Here is a 21321-nt window from a genome sequence, read left to right on the forward strand (position 1 = left end):
CGGGCACACCCGGACTCAAGAGCGGGTTCGACTTGCGCGTGCGCACACGCGGTCAGCCCCTTGCCTTTCCCCCTCTTTTTCCTCCCCTCCCCATTTCTTACCGGCCTAGAGGAGGGGGAAAACCAGAGGAGCCAGAACTTGGCCTCAGCCAATGGGCTGATGGGCCGCGGGCCCGGCCCCTTCCTTCCCTCCGGCGCTGTCCAATAGAAATTTACTACAATGTTGTGGCGACCAGAGCGGGAGGGGCGCGCGCGGGCGGGCTGGCTGCGGGCCGGGCCGGCCTCTCCTCAAGGAGGGAAGGCGGGAGGGCGCGCGCCGAGGCCGCTCGCTCGCTCACTTGCACCCTCCCTTCGCCGGTGGGTTAGTCAGTCAGTCAATCCGCCTGCAGCCGGCGAGCCCGCGAGCCGCAGAGGGCCCAAGTCTCCGGACGCCGGCGCCTCCTCCTGCCATTGTTCGTCCGGCGGCTGCAGCAGGGGGCGCGGGAGCCCGGGCCCCAGAGCCACCGGTGAGGAGAGGCGGCGCGCGAGCGGGGCTGGAGGCGCGGAGCTGTCCCCGAGGGGACGGTCCTGGCGGCCGCGGCGGCGCCACAGCCTCTTTGTCTCCAGCCCCCCGTAGGCCCCGGGCCCGGGGCGCGGGCTCTCTGGCCTTCGCACTCCGGAGGCTGAGGGGCTGGAGCCGGGACGCGGCCGGCCTGAGGAGAAAGAGGCGGGGGCTGATCTGGGGGAGCGTTTCAAAGTTAGGCTTGCGGTATATTTTTGACGCGGGGAAATCGGTACCGTCTGGTCTTTTAATCATTGCACCGTGGGCAGAAACCTTGGAAGGAAACCAGATGGGGGAGAATTGCAGGTTTGGGGCGATGAGAGTATTGGGTGCAGCCGCAGAGCGATTTCTTCGTGACGAGGTAGCTGGGCTGTCTGGAGAAGTCGGGCACAATCTGGGGGGCGGAGGGAGCCCCGCGAGGACTTTAAGGCCTTCCCGCCATAGACACTCGCGTCATTAAAAAAAAATTCCCCAAACCCGAGGGCTCAAATGCACTCCTCTTAGTCTCCACGGTTTCTGTGACCAAAGGGTTAAATCTTTTCTCTCAGCATCGTGACCTCCTTTTTCAGTTCGCGCATCTGTCGGCTTGGAAATATTTCCTCCTGCTCGCTGGGCTGCTTTTACCTGTGGAGAGACTGGTTGGAGGCTCGCCCTCCGATATTCACTAGCAGGCTGTTCTTCCTGGTGGGGGTTTGCCAAAACAGGATTATTCTTCCCGGGATCAGGCATTCTCTGGAGAGAGAGAGAGTGATCTCACGTGAAACAAATTGCTGACGGATTGATTTCTGGTCATATGATAGCGACTGTCATCCTGTTGTTTCTCTAACTGTACCCTACCATAAATGACTAGTCTGTGGAGACTTGTCGGTTTGGGGCATGTATTGCTGATTAAGAGATAGTGACTTTTTTTTTTTTTTTTTTTTAAAGAGATGCTGAGCTTTTTTTTGGTAGTCTGGGTGATTTCACAGCTGCTATTTTGTTCTTTTTTTGTTGTTTTTAGGGAAAATTGCAAGAAATGATTCTGTCTTGTATCTCGGATTTTATTATAGTGGATTTATACTCTTTTGAGGATATACTGTACTCTGTCAATGCAGTTGCTCATTACTGTTTTCTGTATTCGCAGTCCTGGCAAAAATTTTAGTTGGTTTGACCCTTTTAATCAAGCAGATATGTATATTTCCTTTATATAATTCTTCTTATCCCAATTTTGTAAGTGTAGCATTAACCCTTACTTTTTATGGAAATGACGTACTTTTCATTTTCTTTTTCTGTAAATTGGAAACATAAGTTCTTCGTTAACTGTACAAATTTTAGTTTTATAAAATAGTTTCTTGGGGTGTTATGAAAATAATCCAGTAGAGTATATAGCAGAATATCTGGCACACAGTATGTACTCAATAAATGAGATTAAAAAAATAGGTATAATAACTGAAATTGCCTTGGAATCAAGGTGTTATTCAGAGTGCTTTCTACAGGAAGATTATAATTAAGGTGAAGATAGGCACTATTTATATCCCTCTGGAAACTGAAGTACAGTTCATCTTTGCCACTATTAAAAGTGAACTCACTGATAGACCCAAGCTCAGCGTGCTAACGTGATTTCTTTCTTCTAGTAATGAAATGGTACTTTTTCCCTTTTATAATTGAATTCAGGCTTAGAAGTAAATGTTTTTAATCTTTGGGCCTCATCACAATTCTCCCAACATTTATACTAATGTTTTATACCAAATGTCTTATAGGTAAGACCTTGCACAATATGGCCTCACTCTACCTTTCCACCTTTATTCTCCTTGTTATGTTTTCTGACTAAAAAGAACTGCTCTGCAGTTACTCTTATTTTCCCATCTCTGTACCTTTGGGCATGTGGCTCCTTCTATGTTTGTCATATATATTCCTCCTGACTTTTCAGTTTTCCTACCTTAAAAATGTTTCATATATTAGTAATTCGAGGTGTGGGGAAAAGTTCTCCATGTCGAAAGAACTTGATGGAATTTTTGTTTTGTTTCGATTTTCTTTGAGCTTCATTAGTATGGCGAGCTAGTTGAATTTAACTGGTGTTAAAAGGATTTAGGTCCTAAGTGTCCCATCAATGTGTGTGGCCCTGTGGTAGGTGATGGTTGATGGTAGTTTAAGAAATCTCTTAGGCTTTCATTCTACTCAGGACTAAGAACTCCACCATTGATAAGTTTAATGAGCAGAAACTGGCTGGCAACAAATAGACCAAGCCAATAGAAAAAAGTTTTATTTCTTAGGTGAGTCTCTGCTTGCTTTCTGCATCTTCTCTTTCTTGATGGTCTAAGGGTCCACATTTCCTTAATGCTTGTTAAACACTCATATTTATTGTGTTCGGGTAGTAGATATGGTGAATAAACCTATGTTTTAAATTAGGCATATCCTCAATATAACGTATGAAATAACATGATATAATAATTTATATAATATTAAAATAATACACAGACATTCCTCTTTGTATATTTAAAAGTGCTTTCATCTTATCTCCTTTGTTTTTTCCCTTAAGAAACACTTCTAAGCTAATATTTAAATTAACAAATGATTTTAAATGATTCCTGTCTCCTCTAAAAAAATGGTTGTGGCATTTATGATCTCTATATTTTTCCCGTTTTTCTCTTTTGTCAGTTTCATGCCCCACATGTAAAGTTCACCAGCATGATGTTTTCTTTTGAACAGTTTGAGTTTAGCATTTCTGGAAATTACAGAGCTAGCCTTCCATCTCATTCCTTAGTATATGCTTTTAATTTTAAACAAATTCATATTATGGGATATAGTATGCTTATAATGCTATTTGATTTCCTTCCTCCTGTTCCTAAGAAAGTTTAAAAGTTAGCCTTGTTAGAAGCATTGCCTAGTAGTCAAGGGATTCTTGAATTCTCTGCAAGTGCTTTGATTTGCTTACCAATAGATTGTGAGTTAAAATATGTAGTGTCTAATTTGTGATGTGATAGGGCTTGCTTATATTGTTTTTTGAATGTCCGAATACAATTTAATATTGGTGATCTGATTTTATAACTTTAGAATATCGATGGCCATCTGGAGCTTAATTTGATTCTGAAATCAAGAGGAGCGTACATTTAGACCATGATCTGTTGTTTCCTTGTTATCTAAGAAGCTCGCTTGCCCCAGTGCCGCCAGTGTGTTTTTCCACAAGTATCATCAAATTCATGATTGGTCACATGTATATTCAGATGCAGATTCATTGCTACCACTAAAGGACTTGTTTTCTCTCCTATTGCTTGAGCACAGAATCACCTTATTTTATTTGCAAGCTAAGCAGTAATAATTCTAACAACTTTTTTCTCTGAATAAAGCCCCCAAAGATGAAACTTTAAAAACCTTTTAAAATTATAAAATAACATGATGAATTGATCAGTTACGGGCTTTATTTATGTAGAGGATCTAGAATTATTGGAAGATAATTGATCATTGCATTTATATAGCTTTTAGTTAGAGAAGAGCCAGGCTCCAAATAATGTTTTTTTTTTTGTTGTTATTTATTTAAGTTTGTTGATATGGCAATTGTGGCTTACCATGTGTCCCTTTTTTGAGTGGATTCATGATGTGTTCAGTAAAATGCAGTATAACAAATACTCTGGTGTACACACTGGGTTAGATTAGTATTTTGATTTACTCTGCTGCTATTAATGAATACACAATGAGAAAGATAAAGAAAAAAGCTATAGCAATGAACAGTATTTAGAAACTGAAGTCCTTAGAAAGGGAAACTTTGATATTTAGAGTGCTTATTTTATTTAGAATTAACTACCTCATTGACACTACTTCAGATGTCGGTTTTAGGAAAGTTTAGTGGGAGAGTCTGAATGTGATTGAAGCCTATTTACACTTATTTTTGCTAATTATTTTTATTTAAATGAGATTGTACCCTTCTTGAAGTATTCTAAAATAAATTGGCTAGTTCTTCGAACTTTAAAGAAAGGCAGCATATGGCCAGTACAGTTGAAGGAATGACTTGGAGAGATTTTACAATACCTCCTAATCCTCATCAGCTTTCCCCCAGTCACCAAGTAAATATGCTACCCCTAAAAGTCCCTTCTATATAGAAATTCCAGAGCCTTTCTGGCATCAGGTTTATTGTATTATTTGTTTAGTTATTTATTTGTTATTTTGTTATTGCACTTATTAAGACTAGTTTTTATTTTGCAGATATCTCTTGATTATCTCCAAGATAAATCCATATGGATTAAACTATGATTGTTTATTAAATTGCTACTTCCTTCTGTGGCTGATGGCTCTATGGGTCACTTCCACCAAGTTAATCTAGGCCCTTTTCTATCATTCTGAACTCTGAGGGCAGTCTCTGCTTGTAGAAATTTAAATTATTTCTGAGCTATGCAGAGTGGAGCTTGGGTAGGGTTAAAGTAATATTGGCATAGTGGATAGGAAGAGGCAAGATTATCTGATGGAATGGATAGGAACTATGACTAAATATATTGATAAGTAAGATTAGAAGAAGCAGAAGATGCTCTATTAATATTATCTAATTCCATTCCATCTATATTTAATTTACATCTATAATTCTATTTATTAATAGAGACAGAAACACCTCAATTTATTTTTGGAAATAGATGGAAATAAGATAAAATAGGATATAAACTATATCCCTATAGTTAATTGTGATTTATAAATGCAACCTTGTGCTTTCTATCCTCTACAAAAATTATCCTAATCCAAATCAACTTTGGTAGTCCCTCTAACTGGATATAACATAAACTGAGGTTTAGATACTTTCTACATTAATAGTCATTCAGAAAACTTTTATATTTTGATAATATCTTCATTAAACCATAAAAAAGTTATGATAAAAGTTTTGAGTGAGAAACTCAGTGATTTAACAGCATTAAAGCATAGAGTTATTTTGAATGGTTAAATTTAAGCCTGTGACCCAGAAGTGTAATAGAAATGTATACTTTTGGTAATTTATGAATATATAGTACTATGCCAGGCTTCATTTGGGATTGCTCTTTAGCCATTATTAAATGTTTACATAAATTAAGTAACCATATTAGAATCATTTTAACACAAAGAGATCTTAACAGTATATCTTTGAGTACAAAAATCAGATATAAAGAAGTACCATTTTGATTTATATGTCAGGCATGTATTCTAATTTACCCATTTGAAGTTCTAAGTATTTTCAAGTGGAAAGTCTTTTACCTTAATACTTTTGATACAGATTGTTGAAATTCATCCCCCACACCTCCGATTTTTGACCATATGGACACAGGCAGATCTGTCAAAAGCTCTAAGGATTTAAGCCCTCAAATTTTACCTGCTAAACATTTCAGTGTGCAATAGGGATACATGGAAGGTTTTTTTTTGCTAACCACCCACTTGCTGTTTCTTGCCTTTTTATCTTTATTAATGATTCAGAGAATCGATACTGTTGCTAACTTACTACTTGCAGAATCCTGCTCATCTTGATGGTATTATGTAATGATATGAACCTTTTGCATGGTGTCATATGATGTTGTATATATGTCCTCCCACACATGTGTCTTATAGAGTAATTTCTTTCCATCTGGTGTTGGAAATGAGCTCTTTTTTGAGGTTATTTTTAAATCTTCAAGCTTTCTGGTATCCTCAACACTTGAAATAACACAATTACTTTTGAAGGCAAGAAAATCCACATAGTATATTTAGTGTTTTTTCCAGTGAAAATATATACAGTATTTTATTTTTAAAAATCATACCCTGTGTTCCAAACAGGCAACATGTGCATTTTATGCTTAGATAGTCTCCAGATAATTTTGTTAGGTAGGAAATAACAAGTCAGTTGTTTCCAAGTAAAGGAGAAGTACTTAAAGGAAAGGCCAAGAATAAGAAACCTGTTAGAGGCAAGACGTTTTAAAGATATTTTATTCTCTGAAGGTTTATGGATAGCCTCTTCTGAATTCTTGCAGCATTTATTTGTTCCACACCAGATTTGTCATATTTTGTTTTATACTGCATATAAAACTGATATTCCCTGATGAGATCGTCAGTTTCTGGAGGGCAGAGGGTCATTGTCATGTCTTTCATTGCCTTCCCTATTCCCCCAAACACAAATAGTGCTTAGTACAGTAGCTAGACACATAGCATAGGGGACACACTAGACATACAGAGGTGTAGTGAGAATGTGAATTCTAAGATAATTAAGATTTAAGACCTGGGTTATAATTCTGACTGGCTTCTGATCACCTCTCTGTATGTGTGTATGTAGCATATTTTCTTGGAAAGTAAGTCGCAGATATCATGACACTTTATTCCTAAAACACTTCAGTATGCCTTTCCTAAGAATAAAGACATTATCCTACATACCACAATTTCATTGTCATACCTAAGAAAATTAATAATATTTCCATAATATCAGCAATATCTAATTCATATTTTAAAAAGGTTGATGTCTTCTATTTAGCAAGATTCATCTAATAATTCTTTTTTTTCTCCAGATGCTATTTTTGTTGACCAATCCTTACTATTTGTATTATCTCTAATATAACTGTTAATGAACACTGGTTAACAAGAAAAAGTTAAATAGTTAATGTACTCCCTTTGGTGTTTTGTAATATTGAAAAGACCAGCATTGGGGTGAGTGATTGCATAATGACCATAGCATAATATTTAAATAAATATACTAAAGAATATATCAGGTGGCCAAAGGGAAAGGTGTGTTTTTTGTTTTTTTGAAGATTTTTATTATGCCTACTATGGTAGGCAGCCTTAAGATGGCCCCCGATGATCCCTGCCTCCTGGTGTTCACACCCTTGCATAATCCCTTCCTCTTGAATGTAGCCTGGACCTGGTGACTTACTTCTAATTAATAGAATATATCCATGGTAGAATATCACTTCCAAGATTAGATTACAAAAGGCTATGGCTTCTGTCTTGGGCACTCTCATCTTGGACACTCTGGCCCTCTCCCTGTCACTCAGATCACCAGCTGCCATATCCTATGAATGTTTAGGCAGCCTATAGCGAGTCCCACATAGTGAGAAACCAAGGTCAGTCAGTAACTATGTAAGTGAACTTGGGAGCAGATCTTCTGAGGCCCGATAACAGCCATTTGAGCTTGGAAACAGATTTTAGCCTTGAGATGAGTGCAAACCTGGTTGACTGCTTGGCTGTAAGTTCATGAGAGATCCTGAGCCAAAGGCACCCAGCTAAGCCATGCCTGAATTCCTGACCCACAGAAACTGAGATAATAGATGTTTGTTGTTTTAGGCCACCAAGTTTTGGAGGTAATTGTACAATAGCGAGCTAGCTAATACATCTACCATTTATTAATTTAATAAATATGTATAAATCATCTATTTATTAGGTACTGTCCTAAGTGCATTGAGACATACAGTGAATAAAGTAGAATAAAAGTGTCTTTTTGTGGAGCTTACCTTTTAATGGAAGAGGACAAATAATAAACAAGTATACAAATCAGGATTAAAATACAAGATTTTAGTGAGGATCAGGGAAAGCAAGTTAAGGGGACAAATGAGAGAAGTGAGGTGGATATTTTAGATAGAGTGGTCAGAGGTGACCTCTCTGATAAGGTGATTCTTGAGCAGAGTCCTGAGTGGTATCTGGAGAAGAGAATTCCAGGCAGAAGAACAATATGCACAAAGGTTAAACATGTTTGGCGTGTTTGAGCAACATTAAGTAAGCCAGTATGGCAAGATCAAAATGATCTAGGGGAAAATAGTAGGAATTGAGTTCAGGGAGGTTGTAGATTAGAAAAAGAGCAATTCATATAGTGCCTTATTGACTATGCTACAGCATTTTTTTCTGAGGCGAGAATTCTTGGGAGGATTTTGCACAGAGGAATGGGATGATCATTTAGTACATGTTAATTGATTCTCCACAAAGAGCAGGACTCTGAGTGTATGTAATCACAAAAATGTAGAAGGCATGGCTTTTGTCCAAAGGATGTTTAATGATCTAGTATTAGTAGAAATGATTAGGCATGCACAAAAAACTTGGGAGTAGAGGTGTCGTGTTATAGAAAGATATAAAGTTTGGGGAAAGCACAAAGTAAAACCTGGGTTAAAATTCTGGCTCTTTTACTTGGTTTAACACATTTCAGCCACTATTTGCTGAGTGGTATTATATGCCAGGTAAAATAAGAATGCTAGTGTTTATTGATGACTTATTATGAGCCAAGCTCTGTGCTGTGTGCTTTATAGGTATGACATAGGTGTTGAAGGTGTGGGCTCCAGGGCTAGAATTCCTGGTTTTCAATTCTTGTTGTGTCACCCTTTAGCTGGTGACATTATTCAAGTTACTTAATTTCTGTACCTTAATTTACTTGTTATATAACATGGGGATGATAAAAGATACTTACCTTTTAAGGTTGTTATGACAGTTAAATGAGTTAATATATGTGAAGTATTTAAAACAGTAGCCATTATTTTTGCATTTAAGCCATACCACAACCCTATGAAGTAGGTGTGAAGGTGTGATTAATCTCATTTTACATTTTAAGTAGCAGGTTAAAAATTAAATAACTTGTTCAAAGTTACACAACTAGCAACTGAAAATTGGCTTTAAAGCTGCATTCTTTACCGATACACCTTTACTTAATATGTCCATGAGCAAGTAGGGAAGGAGAGATGTGGATGCAGGTCTCTGTCAAAGCTAAAGATTTCTTAATGATTGTGATCTTGTTAAAGTCCTTTTCTATGCCTCAGTTTCCTCTTGTGTAAAATAAGGATAATACCCACATTTTACAAAAACATATAGAATAACAAATAAAAATAAACTTTGCAGGATGCCTGTCAGATACAGATACTCAATAAATGCTACTTCTCCTTTCCCTTTGATAAAATCTGTCCTCATGGAGATGGGGAATAATAGTCTTTGGCTAAGAATAATTTTTGCATTTTGACCCATACCTTTTTATACTTAAATTGGGTATTTATGTGTTGATATGATTATTGTATATAAATAAATATAGCTATATAGAAATATACTATATAGTTTTGTCTATTGGTGATCTTTGGATTTGATTCAGACATTTTTAAGCCTGTGTGTCTAAAGACCCATTTCACAGCAACTCTGTCTTCTTGCTTTATTTCCGGGTTGGTAGGACATAGTCATGTGGTTGATGTCCCCGTTGTTGCTTTGATCTTTTGCAGCAGATGTGAAAGTAAACATGCAGGGTTGAAAAACAGGAAGGGGTTTGGCCCATGTTCATTGAGAGGGTAAGGGTATTTTTGCAGAACTTGTGCATAAGCCACCTGAAATCTGAAGTGCCTTGAATCTTTGTGACATTCAGCAGATACAAAAAGATATACTTAATTGTCATAAAGTAAATAAGAAAATCAATGATTTTACAGTAAATTCATGAATTTGCATATATTTTTTTGCCTTTAAACATATTGGAGAAGTGAGATAGTTTGTTCCCTTTTTGTTTGAAACAGAGAACTGATGTATAACTTTATAGTCATCACAATTCTGGGTTCTTTTTACTTATGGAATAATTTTTCAATAAGGAAATGAATTCTTTGTTGTTGTTGGATAGCTGTTCTGATATTATACTCGAACTTTTTCAAAAGCTAAAACTTAAGCCAGCATTTTTTCAACATAGCTTTTGTCTTTGTTCCTAAGGAAGGGAATTAACACATATCAAATGCTAGCTATTTATATCAGGTGCTACTCTCCACATATGCTAAGTGCATATATTAAATTTAAATATTTCCATCTTTGATATTCAGTCCACAATGAGTTTTTATGCTTTGGCGAAATCCTTCCCTTTCCTTTCTCCTCCTCTTTCCCTCACCCTCCCTTTCTCTCTCCCTTTCTTCCTTTGCTCTCCTTCTCTTAAATGATTCTTTCCCATATTTTTGCTGACCAGTTTTCTATTAATAGTATTTCAGAGGCAGTGTGATGTAGCAGCCAATAAGAATATGGATTTTGGAATCAGATAGTCCTGGTTTTACAATAAGGTTAATTTTTGATAGGAAAAAACTGCTTTCTAGCTTAATAAATAAAAGTCAGGATCCTCCAAAATTGGCTTTAGAAGGAGGTTCTGCATATGGGGTGGTATAATTGGAGCTCATAGCAAGGACTTTTGTTCCCAAAGATTCACCTTCCCCTGGGGAATCCCTTGCTGACATCAGGAGTGTTGCTTTCTCTTTAATTTTCTGTCCCAGAGGTGAGTCTTCTCTTAATACTTACGTAGTACACAGCTGAGACCAGACTGGAACATTTAGTACTTTACTAAAGTCTCAGAGGTACGAAAGGGAAATAAGCACAGAGTTACTAGTATGCTTTTATATAACCTGGTCCACAAGATAAAACTCTTCAGTTTGTGGTCTTCTATTGGAATACCTCTCTTCTTGACCTCAACACCTTCCAGTGGCAGTAACCGTCTCTAACTCTTGTACTTGGGAGTGGCTCCAGCATGTCCACATTGCTCTCAACCCAAAGAAGGCCCAGAAAAAAAAGGGGTTCTCTATCTTGCCAGCCTATGGTGGTTATGTCTGAGAGAGGACCCACTTCTTGCTTGTGATCGATACCAGGTCTATACAATCCTTAAGGGAGACCACAGTTACCCATGGAGCGGCTAATTACCATTCGCAGAAGAGAAACAAACAGTAGAGGGGTTTTGGGGTAGAGATGGGAGGGTGGCTCCCTTTTAATCATTTACCCCAGATCATATAATCTCCAATCATAGTTCAGTAATTTGGCTTAAAATAGCTCTCAATAAATATTTCCTTCCCATTCTTTGATTCTTAATACCATTTGATACCTAAGGAACTACACTTTAGTTTGTTGTAATTTTATCTCAGAGTTTTGCTTGAGGAGACCCTAGCATTTAATCAGGTCCAAAGTTTGGCTGAGAACAGTAATAATAAACACAGCTTGTTGTGATCAAGGCAGAACAGCTAATGCCCTGACCAGACCGAGTTTGAATGTTAAAGGAAGTATCACAGATTGTTAATTCCAGAAGAGGATATAGAAGTAGGCTATTGATACAAGGTTCCTAGACTTGTTTCTAAGAAGGAAAAGAGTAATAGGGTCAAAGAACTTTGTAGTCACAGCCCTGGTTTAGAATCCTGGTTCTGATACTGATTAACTGTGTGTATTTAGGCAAGTTACTTATCTTCCCTATTTTTCAGTTTCTTCATCTGTTAATTTATACAACATTTAACATGGTAACCTACCTTTTAGAATTGCTGAAAAGATTAAAATAACATATAATATGCTTAACATAGTGCCCCGCACATAGTGGGTACTTAATGAATAAGAACTAATTATTGTTATTTTAAATGGCATTCTTTTAAAATCCAGCTTGTACTTGATTTATATATGCTCTGACATTGGCTTTTTTTTTTTAAAGAAACTTTATTGAGATATAATTAACATAGCATACAATTTACTCATTTAAAATGTACAATTCAGTGTTTTCTACTATGTTCACAGGGTTGTGCAGCCATCACCTCAATCTAATTTTAGAACATTTTTTGTCCCTCCGAAAGAAACCCTATACCTATTTACAGTCAATCCCCATTTCTTACCCTACAACCCCGGCACTAGGCAACCATTAACTACTTCATATCTTTATAGATTTGCCTGTTCTGGACATTTCATATAAATGGAATTACGTAATATATGGCCTTTTGTGATTGGCTTCTTTCACTTAGGGATAGAATTTCCAGGGTTCATCCATATGGTGGCAAGTATCAGCAGCTCTTTCCTTTTATTGCTGAATAATATTCCATTATATAGTTACACCACATTTTATTTATCCATTCATTAGCTGATGGACATTTGCGTTGCCTCTACTTTTTTGACTTATGAATAATCCTGCTGTGAACATTCATGTACCAGTTTTTGTGTGAACATATGTTTTCATTTTTCCTGGGTATATGAATAAGTGAAATGGTTGGGTCATATGGTATCTCTATATTAACATTTTGATGATTTCCTTGGTTATTTTTTTAATCATTTTTTTCTCTTTGATTCCGTGGTCTTCTGTTTTCTGTCAGCTATCTTCACTTTTACCAACAGCTGCTGAACTATTTGTGTTATGTTCTTATTGTTTAACTGCTTAAATAGATAATCTCATTGCAAATCAATCTCTTCTCTATAGATATACCATCTATCCATGAGATGTTCTTTTTTATTTTACCACCTTTTTGTCACTGTTATTTTTCTCTGGCTGAATATGGTTTTAAGAAATAAAAGTTCTAAAAAAAAAAAAAAGAAATAAAAATTCTAAATAAAACTCCACTGAAATTCAATTTATGCCTTGGTATGTTGTACTTGTTTATGAATAATATCCAAGATCTGTGATAGGAGAAATCTTTAAGCAGGTCTTTAATACAATGATATTAAAAGTAGAAGGCAAGTTAAATTATTCCATCAATATTGAAAATGCTTAATAGGAAGAAAAATAATACAAAATTATGAATATAACATTAGAGATGAAAAATATTTAGAATGAGACAATAAATCACAATAAATTTCATATTTTAAAAAGCTGAAAAATAGCACAAATGTCACAAAATTCAGAAAAATAGCATAACATTTTAAAACTGCCAGTTGCACTGCTATAATTTTTTTCTATATTTTTTGTCTTCTAAAGATTTTCATATTTTGACTGTAATATCACTATTTTTATAGAGAAAATAGAAAGATAATTCAATCTTTTCTCTTCCTGTGACTTTGGCAGAGGCCAGTACAAATGAGGCCCTGAAGCTTAAGCTTCTTTAGTTTCACAGTAAATTTACTTTTGCATAGTAAATAATCTTAAAATATTAACCAAGAGGTTGTAATATGCATATTTTGTGTTCTAATTATAGATTGCAGTTGTTTATTATAAGTTACTTCTTGTGAATCAGTTTCTTAGGTTTAATGTTCAATTATAAATTTATTTGTATACATTTCTGTAATATCTTTTCTTCCAGTAGTGTGCACTACTAGTCATAGTTGACTGCCAAAAGCATTTTTTAAAAACATCCCCCACCCCCAAATGCATATACTTTTCTTTCCCAAATAGTTTGCATTAGTGTTAATGTAGGGATAAAAAACAGGCCAAACCTAAGTTTGATAGAGCTATATATTTTTCAGCCCAAGATGTCTCCTCTGTTCAGTTTCAGATTAGTCTATTTTTTTTCAGGCCCTTAAGTACATTTACTCTTTTATGTCAACTTTAATTCTTTTTATCTCTTCTTCTGGTATTAGAGTAAGCCAAATACAGTATTAAAAGTCCATATGCTCTGCAAATCACGTAGAAGAAAATTTGCTCCGTGATAGTATGACCCTGGTATCTTATCATTAATATTATTGATCATTTACTGTTTTATTTTTGGGTTGACTTTTTGGTGTGTCTTGGGGGTAAGGGGACGGGGAGGGGAAACACTGTGATTAGATTTTTATAGTTATTTAATTTTGAGGTATAATCTACTTATGATTAAATGCACAAATCTTAAAGTTAACAGTGAGTTTTGATGAGTGCCTATGTTTGTGTAACACACATCTTTATCAAGATATAGAAGAACATGATATAGAACAATGGTTTTAAAACTCTGGTTTGCATTAGGATCACCCATACTGAAGCCTTGCAAAGATAGCACAGAAAGTTCTCATACCCTTTATCCAGCTTTCTGTTATGTTAACATCTTTCATAATCTTGGTACATTTATCAAAAGTAAGAAATTAACATTGGTACAATACTATCAATAACTACAGACTTTATTTCACTTTCCCCAGTTTTTCCACTATTGATTTTTCTGCTGTTCCAGGGTTCAATCTAGGATACCACATTGGATTAGTTGTTAGGTCTTTTTTAGTCTCCTCTAATCTGTGAGTTTTTCAGTCTCTCCTTGGCCTTTCATGACCTTGATACTTGTGAAAAATACTGACCAGGTATTTTGTAGGATGTCCCTCAATTTGAGTCTGTCTGATTTTTTTCATGATTAGATAGGTTGTGCATTTTGGAGGAGCATACCACAGAGGTGATATGTCTTCATGGGATATATGATATCAATAATTATTATTGGTATTAGGAATATTTGCCAAGTTACTATTTTTTTCCTTTTCATACTTTTGTCCTAAGAAGAAAGTCACTAAGGCCAGCCTACATTCAAGGTGAAGAGAATTAAGCCCCATCTTCTGGAAAAGACAGTGTGAAAGAATTTATGTATATATATTAAAACCACCAGAGCAATTGATAAATATTTTGGGGGAGATACTTTGAAGCTATGTGATTATCATGTTTCTTTAAAGTTTTAAAGACTAATTTTTATCTTTGACAAGGATCTTGCCTGCAATAGTTATTACTGTGGAGGGCTTTAAAAAATCGATTACTGGGCCCTATCCCTAGAGTTTTGGATTCAGTAGGTCTGTAGCAGAATTTGAGAATGCATTTCTAACTAGTCCCCAGTGATGCCAGTGATGTTGGTCTGGGGATTTGAGAACCACTGATAATAGAACATTATCTTAATCTCAGCAAGTTCCCTTATATCCCTTTCCAGTTAATCCCTGCCTACCCACCCTCTTCATGTGGCAACCACTGTTTTGATTTTTATGTAATTACATTATGAACATACTCTTTTTAGGAAAGCTCAACTTACAAAAATTTAAATTTATTTATTTATTTAATAGAAATTTTATTATTAGTTTTAAGTATGCAGTACATTGGTTAGACATTTATATAGCTTATAAAATGATCCCCCTGATTGCTCTTTCTCTCCTCTGGCTCTACACCTATTACATTAATGCTGACTGCATTCCCTTTGCCGTATTCCCCATCCCTGTGACCATCTATCAGCCTAATTTGTACTTCTTTAACCCTTCACCCTTTTCTCCCAGCCCCCAACCCCATAAAAATTCAAATTTTTAAAAAGATAAATTAGGGAGAATTGATTCTTATCAAGAAAGGATTCCTTTTCTTCTAAAAACTTTTAGTTGTATTGACATATCTTATACTGCCTTGTATACATTTTACCTGTATATCTTTCCAACTGTATTGTAAATTTAAGTGTGAGGACTTAGTCTTCTACCTTGTCATATTCCTTATTGCACCTACAAATCTTAGACATGGTCAATACGTATGACTGATCAGTTAATAAAAGATCTTTTTTGTTTGTTTTTGTTTCCCTTGCTCTCATTATTGCTAAACTTTAAAATATCCAAGTGATTTCTCATTTATGTTTCTATTCTACTTTATTTTTAACCATCTAGAAAGCAGATATGACAAATGATAGATTAATGATTCCCATCAGAGACAATATTCTATGTTAAAATTGTGACCAAGACAGACTGGTTTCAATTTAGTGTATAAAGACTAACACTTTTACACATTGAGAAACTGCCTTTTTCTCTGTATTTCATTTTTTATTTCTCTAATATTTTACCTATTTTTAGAGATTCAACTATTACTTGAAGCAGTTGACTCCACGAATCTATGTTTTCCAGCCCGGACACCCATGTTCCAATTCTGTCTTTTCATTGTGAGATAACTCCTTTTGGATATTTTATGTCATCACCTCTATCTACCATTCACCTAACTAGTATCTTATTCTTTGCTAGTCGCTGTATAAGAAATTAGGATTTTAGAGATGAACAAGACACAATTCCCACCCTCAAGGAAACTACCAAAGTGTGAATAGCTTTGTAAGGAGATATGTACAGGATATTATGGATTATGGAGAAGAAACATCAAGGAAGGAAAGCAGATTCTACTAAGGGCAAGGGAGTGGCGAGGGAAGGTTTTCTCAGAGGGAGTTACTCTGAGTAGATTCTCAAGGACACATGGCAATTAGCCAGTGTGATTGGGAAGGAGTGTGTATGAAGAACTTTTCAGACAGAGGGAACTGTAAGTACAAAGGCATGAAAAGGTGAAACATATCTGGAGAACTGTGAGTAATTCTCTGCCGTAGAGTACATGATGTAGAGAGAGGTGAAGTGGCGAGAAATCAGATCATGAAGAATCATGGATGCCAATATTAATGGGTTTAAACATTATTCTGAAGCATAACGGTGAGCCATGAGCAGGTTATATTATTGAAAGATTATTCTGGTAGGTCTGTGGAGGACAAATGGGAGAGGACTGAAACTGGAGGCAGGAAGACTAAAGAAAAAGCCTATATTAAATCAGAATGAAGATTATTAGGGCCTGAACCTAGACAGTGACAGTGGAAGAGATGAGAAATAAGAGATAGTTAGGAGTTAGGTTAAATTTCACTTGAGGATACATTAATTGTGTGAAATGAAGACAACTAGGTTTTTGTTTTTTTTTTTTGATGAACAGGGCTTATGATTAGGTTTGCTTCTTACATAACCTTAGCATTCTGAACTTCTCTGTAATACTCAGTACCTTTGTAATTTCTTTTTAAATTTTTCCCTTCCTTGATAGACTATAAGACTATGGGGGCGAGACCGTATCTGTTTACTCATTTAAAAATCCTTAGTGACCAGTTTGTACTGGGTGAATGGATGAATGAAGAAATAATGGTGCTGCCTTTAACTAGTACGGGTTAAATATAGCTGGAGGAAGCTGTTCAAGGGAGGGAGGTAGGAGTAGATAATCAGTAGGCATTTTAAGGCCAGCCTCACTTTTTCCACTCTTATCTTTCCTGTTTCATTGTTTGCTTTTTTTGTATTGTTCTTGTTTTTTTTTTTTTTAATAATGGCAACAGTATTTTTTCTTTTTCCAGAGTAGAAACCTGTTTGATATTCCAATTCTTTTTATCTCCTTCACTCATCATATTCTCTTTGTTATCAAGTTCTGTTATGTCTTTCATTTTAATATGTCTTGGATTTGTCTTTATGTTTGCATTCTCACTGACAGCACTAACTCAGATGAGGGCTAAGTTGTTACATTATTTTTTTTTTTATATATATGAACTTTTATCTACTTTAGAAACATAGGATTATTGTGAAGATTATACAGAATGTTTCTGTATGTTGGTTTATTATTAATATCATATTGCTGTGGTATATTTGTTAAAATTATTAAATCAAGATTGATACATTAGCTAAAGTCTATAGTTTGTTCAGATTGCCCCAATTTTTTTCCTAATGCCCTTCTTTCTGTTCTAGGATCCCATCCAGGATACCTCATTGCCCTTAGTAGCTGTGTCTCTTTAGACTTCTCTTGGTCATGATAGTTTCTCAGACTTTACTTATTTTTGATAACCTTGGCAATTTGAGAATTACTGGTCCCCTGTTTTGTAGAATGTACACCAGTTGGGGTTTGTCTAATGTTTTTCTCATGATTAGACTTGCATAATGTGGTTTTGGGAGGAAACCATAAAGGTAGAGTGCCGTCCTCATTACATCCTAACAAAGGTACATACTGTCAATATGACTTATCACTGTTGATGTTAACTTTGATCTTGACTTGAGGTAGGTCAAGTTTCTCCACTGTAAATTTCTTTTTTTCTCCCCCTTCCTTTCTGTACTGTACTAGGAAGAAAGTCACTATGCATAGCTCATATTTAAGGAGTGGAGAGTTATGCTTGGGGGAAGAGTATTTACCTCAATTATTTGGAATTCTGCACCAGAGATTTATCTGTTCTCCCCCCATTTATTTAACCATTTATATATATCACTATAGAGCCATACTGATATGGGTATTAATGTACAAGTTTTAGTTTGAATGCCTGTTTTCGGTTCTCTTGGGTATTATACCTAGTGGTGGAATTGCTGGGTGATATGGTAATTCTATGTATAACTTTTTGAGGCATTGCCACATTGCTTTCTATAGTGGCTGCACCATTTTACATTTCTACCAGCAATGTATAAGGGTAACACTTTCTTTACATCTTCACTAACACTTGTTATTTTCCTTTTTTTTTTTAAATTAAAGCTGTCCTAATGGGTATCAAATAATATCTCTTTATGGTTTTGATTTGCCTTTCCCTAATGACTAATGATGTTGAACATCTTCACATGTACCTTCTCTGGTGAAATGTCTATTCAAGTCCTTTCCCTAGTTTTTAATTGGATTATTTGTTTTTTATTGTTGTTATAACAGTTCTTCCTATAGTATTCTGGTGACTAGACCCTTATGAGATATATGATTTGCAAATATTTTCTCCCATTCTGTGGGTTGTCTTTTCGCTTTCTTGATGATATCCTTGGAAGCACAAAAGTTTTTAATTTTGGTGAAGTCTAATTTATCAAAAATTTTTTGGTTGCTTGTGCTTTTGGTGTCATATCCTAAAAACCACTGCCTAATCCAAGGTCATGAATATTTACACTGATGTTTTAAGAGTTTTATAGTTTTAGCTTTTACATTCATATCTTTGATTCATTTTGAGTTAAATGTTTGTATGGTATGAGGCAGAAGTCCAAATTTATTCTTTTGTATGTGGCTATCCAGTTGTCTCAGCACTGTTCTGGTTTGGTTACAGTTATGTTTAATTTTGAGTTAGAAAGTTATTCTAGTCCTAAATAGGGAAACCAAAATATCCAGAGATTGGCCGTATAGTGTGTAACCAAAAGAAAATGTTTACAACTGTCTGACATGTGATATGTCAAGAAATATGTATTAGGATATTCAATGTGTTGCTTGATAAGAAAACGAAAGCATGACATTTATTTTTCTTACTGGGGACTTTTCATGTCTGAAGGTCTTAATGAATTACTCATTACCCTGAGGTATGGGATATGGAAAGCACATAGAAAATCATTAGATGGTGATTTTGGCTTTCAGGACATATTTCACAGTTTTTGATAGAATACCAGATTATTATAACATTTAGTGTGAGATCAAATGATGAGGAAGAATGAGTTGTAGGTGGTTATAGGTGGGTTTTATTAGATGTGTATCCTTTGGAGGAAGAACTGTTTTTAATGAGTTTAGACTGAGTTATAAGAGATACTTGTCAAAAATTAACTAAGCCGTGCTATTTATCAGCAGAGATAGTTTTTCTGCAAAGAAGATCCATAGAAATAAATAACTTAAAATGTCTTTTCCTCTTTTTTTTTAAAAGAAATAATTGTGGAGTTTTAGAAAATTTGGGCAATAAAGTATAAAGACAAAACTAAAAATTACCCATAATTTTATCAAACAACAGTAACACTATAAACATTTTGATAGTATTTCTTTCTGAACTTTTTATTCTTCATTTGAGGAGGAAATATGAAGCTTTATGGATTTCATACCCTCAGCTCCTCCCACTCAGATTTCATTGGAAATCTTATTTTGTTCTTTTAATTCTAATAGGAATATCAACTCAGTTTATTGGAAGAAAAGAGAAAAGAAAAAGTTCTTCTACGTACATACTAGGAGTATAGGTTTTAACTTTGGTCAGTGGAACAAACAAAATCTGATGTTAGTTTGGTAAAAATTTTCTATAATAACAGTTTCTTTGATTCTAAGAAAGAAAATCAAGATTTCAAAACTAATTTGAAAAATAATATAATTCTGTTTATAAGTCTATAAATTTTGGGGTAATAAAAATAGTTCTATTAGTGATGATATGAACTGAATTGGCTCTGATTATGCTATAATTGACTTTGTGACCACGCAGCCTCTTCTTGTTACTTGGTTAGTTATCTGGCAATAATCACATTTTTGGGGACATAAGTAGTTTTTTTTTGTTATATTGACAAAGACGGTGTATATGTCTCATTAAAGATTGCCTGTTACACAATAGGAACTCAGTTAATGTTTGCTTATGATGATAACTACTTGGTATTTGTAGTTTCTTATTTTTAAACTGATGGTTTTTAAAGTAGCTATATTACCAACCCAAGATATTGCAAAGAGAATAGATCTAAGAAGGTATCCTTTATACTGTAACATAGCATCACTGTAAAGGAAAGAAAAACAAGTTTCATAACTCTAAAGGAAGAAAGGTATTGTGAACCAGTAGAATGAATTATGTATAGGTGCTTAATGTTGTTTTTCTTTCATTTTCTTTAAGTTAGAAAATGGGCTAAGGTTATTGGATTGATGTGCATTGTGAGGTTATCATTCGAATACTATATGTTAACAGCTAATCGAACAAAATTACAAAATACATTTGCCCTCAATGATATAAATCTTGTTGGGCTGGCTAAATTATATTGGCATCTTAAATTAGTCAAGATTTGCCAGAGATATTGTAGTAGTGTTGATTAGTATAATCTCATTTTGCTAGATGACTTCAGGCTGTGTTCTGCTTGTACATCAGTCATAATGTCCACTGTGACCATTACAGGAGAATGGACATGGTGTGGTGTATGGAAAAATCTGTCTTTGAAAATGATGAGTTTATATCTTTCAAATATTATGAATGAATGTAAGAATAAAAATGACATTGACACAGATTTAGGTTGTTGATAATGTGTAATATTTTATTCCTTTTTTAAATGTTTGTAGCAAATATATATAATACTTTTGTGATTGAAAAGAATCATAAAGTTTATTTTAACTTCTTATTCAAAACAGTATTCTCCTCTGCTATCCCACCTATCCATAGCCAGTTGGGTTGGAACTTGGCAAAATGTAGACATAAACAGTTTAGGATGACTAGGCATGATGTCAAAATTTTGGATATTTAAAAAAACTTTTTTTGCATATTTGATATTTTAGAGCCCACTTTTATTTTAGTTTGTTGATTTCTGTTAAATGAAATTTTGGATTTGTGTAATGTGTAAATAATTGTAACTTGTATTAGAATTTTACTTGTAATAATGACTCCACTTTTCATTAAGATAGCAGCTGCATTTTGTTTTATGCCTACACTCCCTCCTCTCCCTAATATTCAGCATGTAATTTTCACCAATAAAGTAATAAAGAAGATGGCTAAATCTCAAAGGGCTATCTAGGATTCG

General features: G+C 35.3%; 1 protein-coding gene across 10 annotated transcripts in view; it reads left to right on the forward strand.

Annotated features, from left to right (window-relative positions):
* EPB41 (erythrocyte membrane protein band 4.1) overlaps window positions 1–21321 on the forward strand; it is a 159614-nt gene that overhangs the window by 17317 nt on the left and 120976 nt on the right. The window contains exon 1 of one of the 10 annotated variants that reach the window (XM_023529226.1): window positions 293–505. The exons of the other annotated variants lie outside the window; for them this stretch is intronic. The gene's annotated coding sequence lies outside the window, so the exon portion shown is untranslated. Of the gene's footprint in view, window positions 1–292; window positions 506–21321 lie in introns of those variants that run through there. 10 annotated transcript variants of the gene reach the window in all.

Source organism: Pteropus vampyrus, unplaced genomic scaffold (genome assembly GCF_000151845.1).
Source record: "Pteropus vampyrus isolate Shadow unplaced genomic scaffold, Pvam_2.0 Scaffold36, whole genome shotgun sequence".
NCBI lineage: Eukaryota > Metazoa > Chordata > Mammalia > Chiroptera > Pteropodidae > Pteropus > Pteropus vampyrus.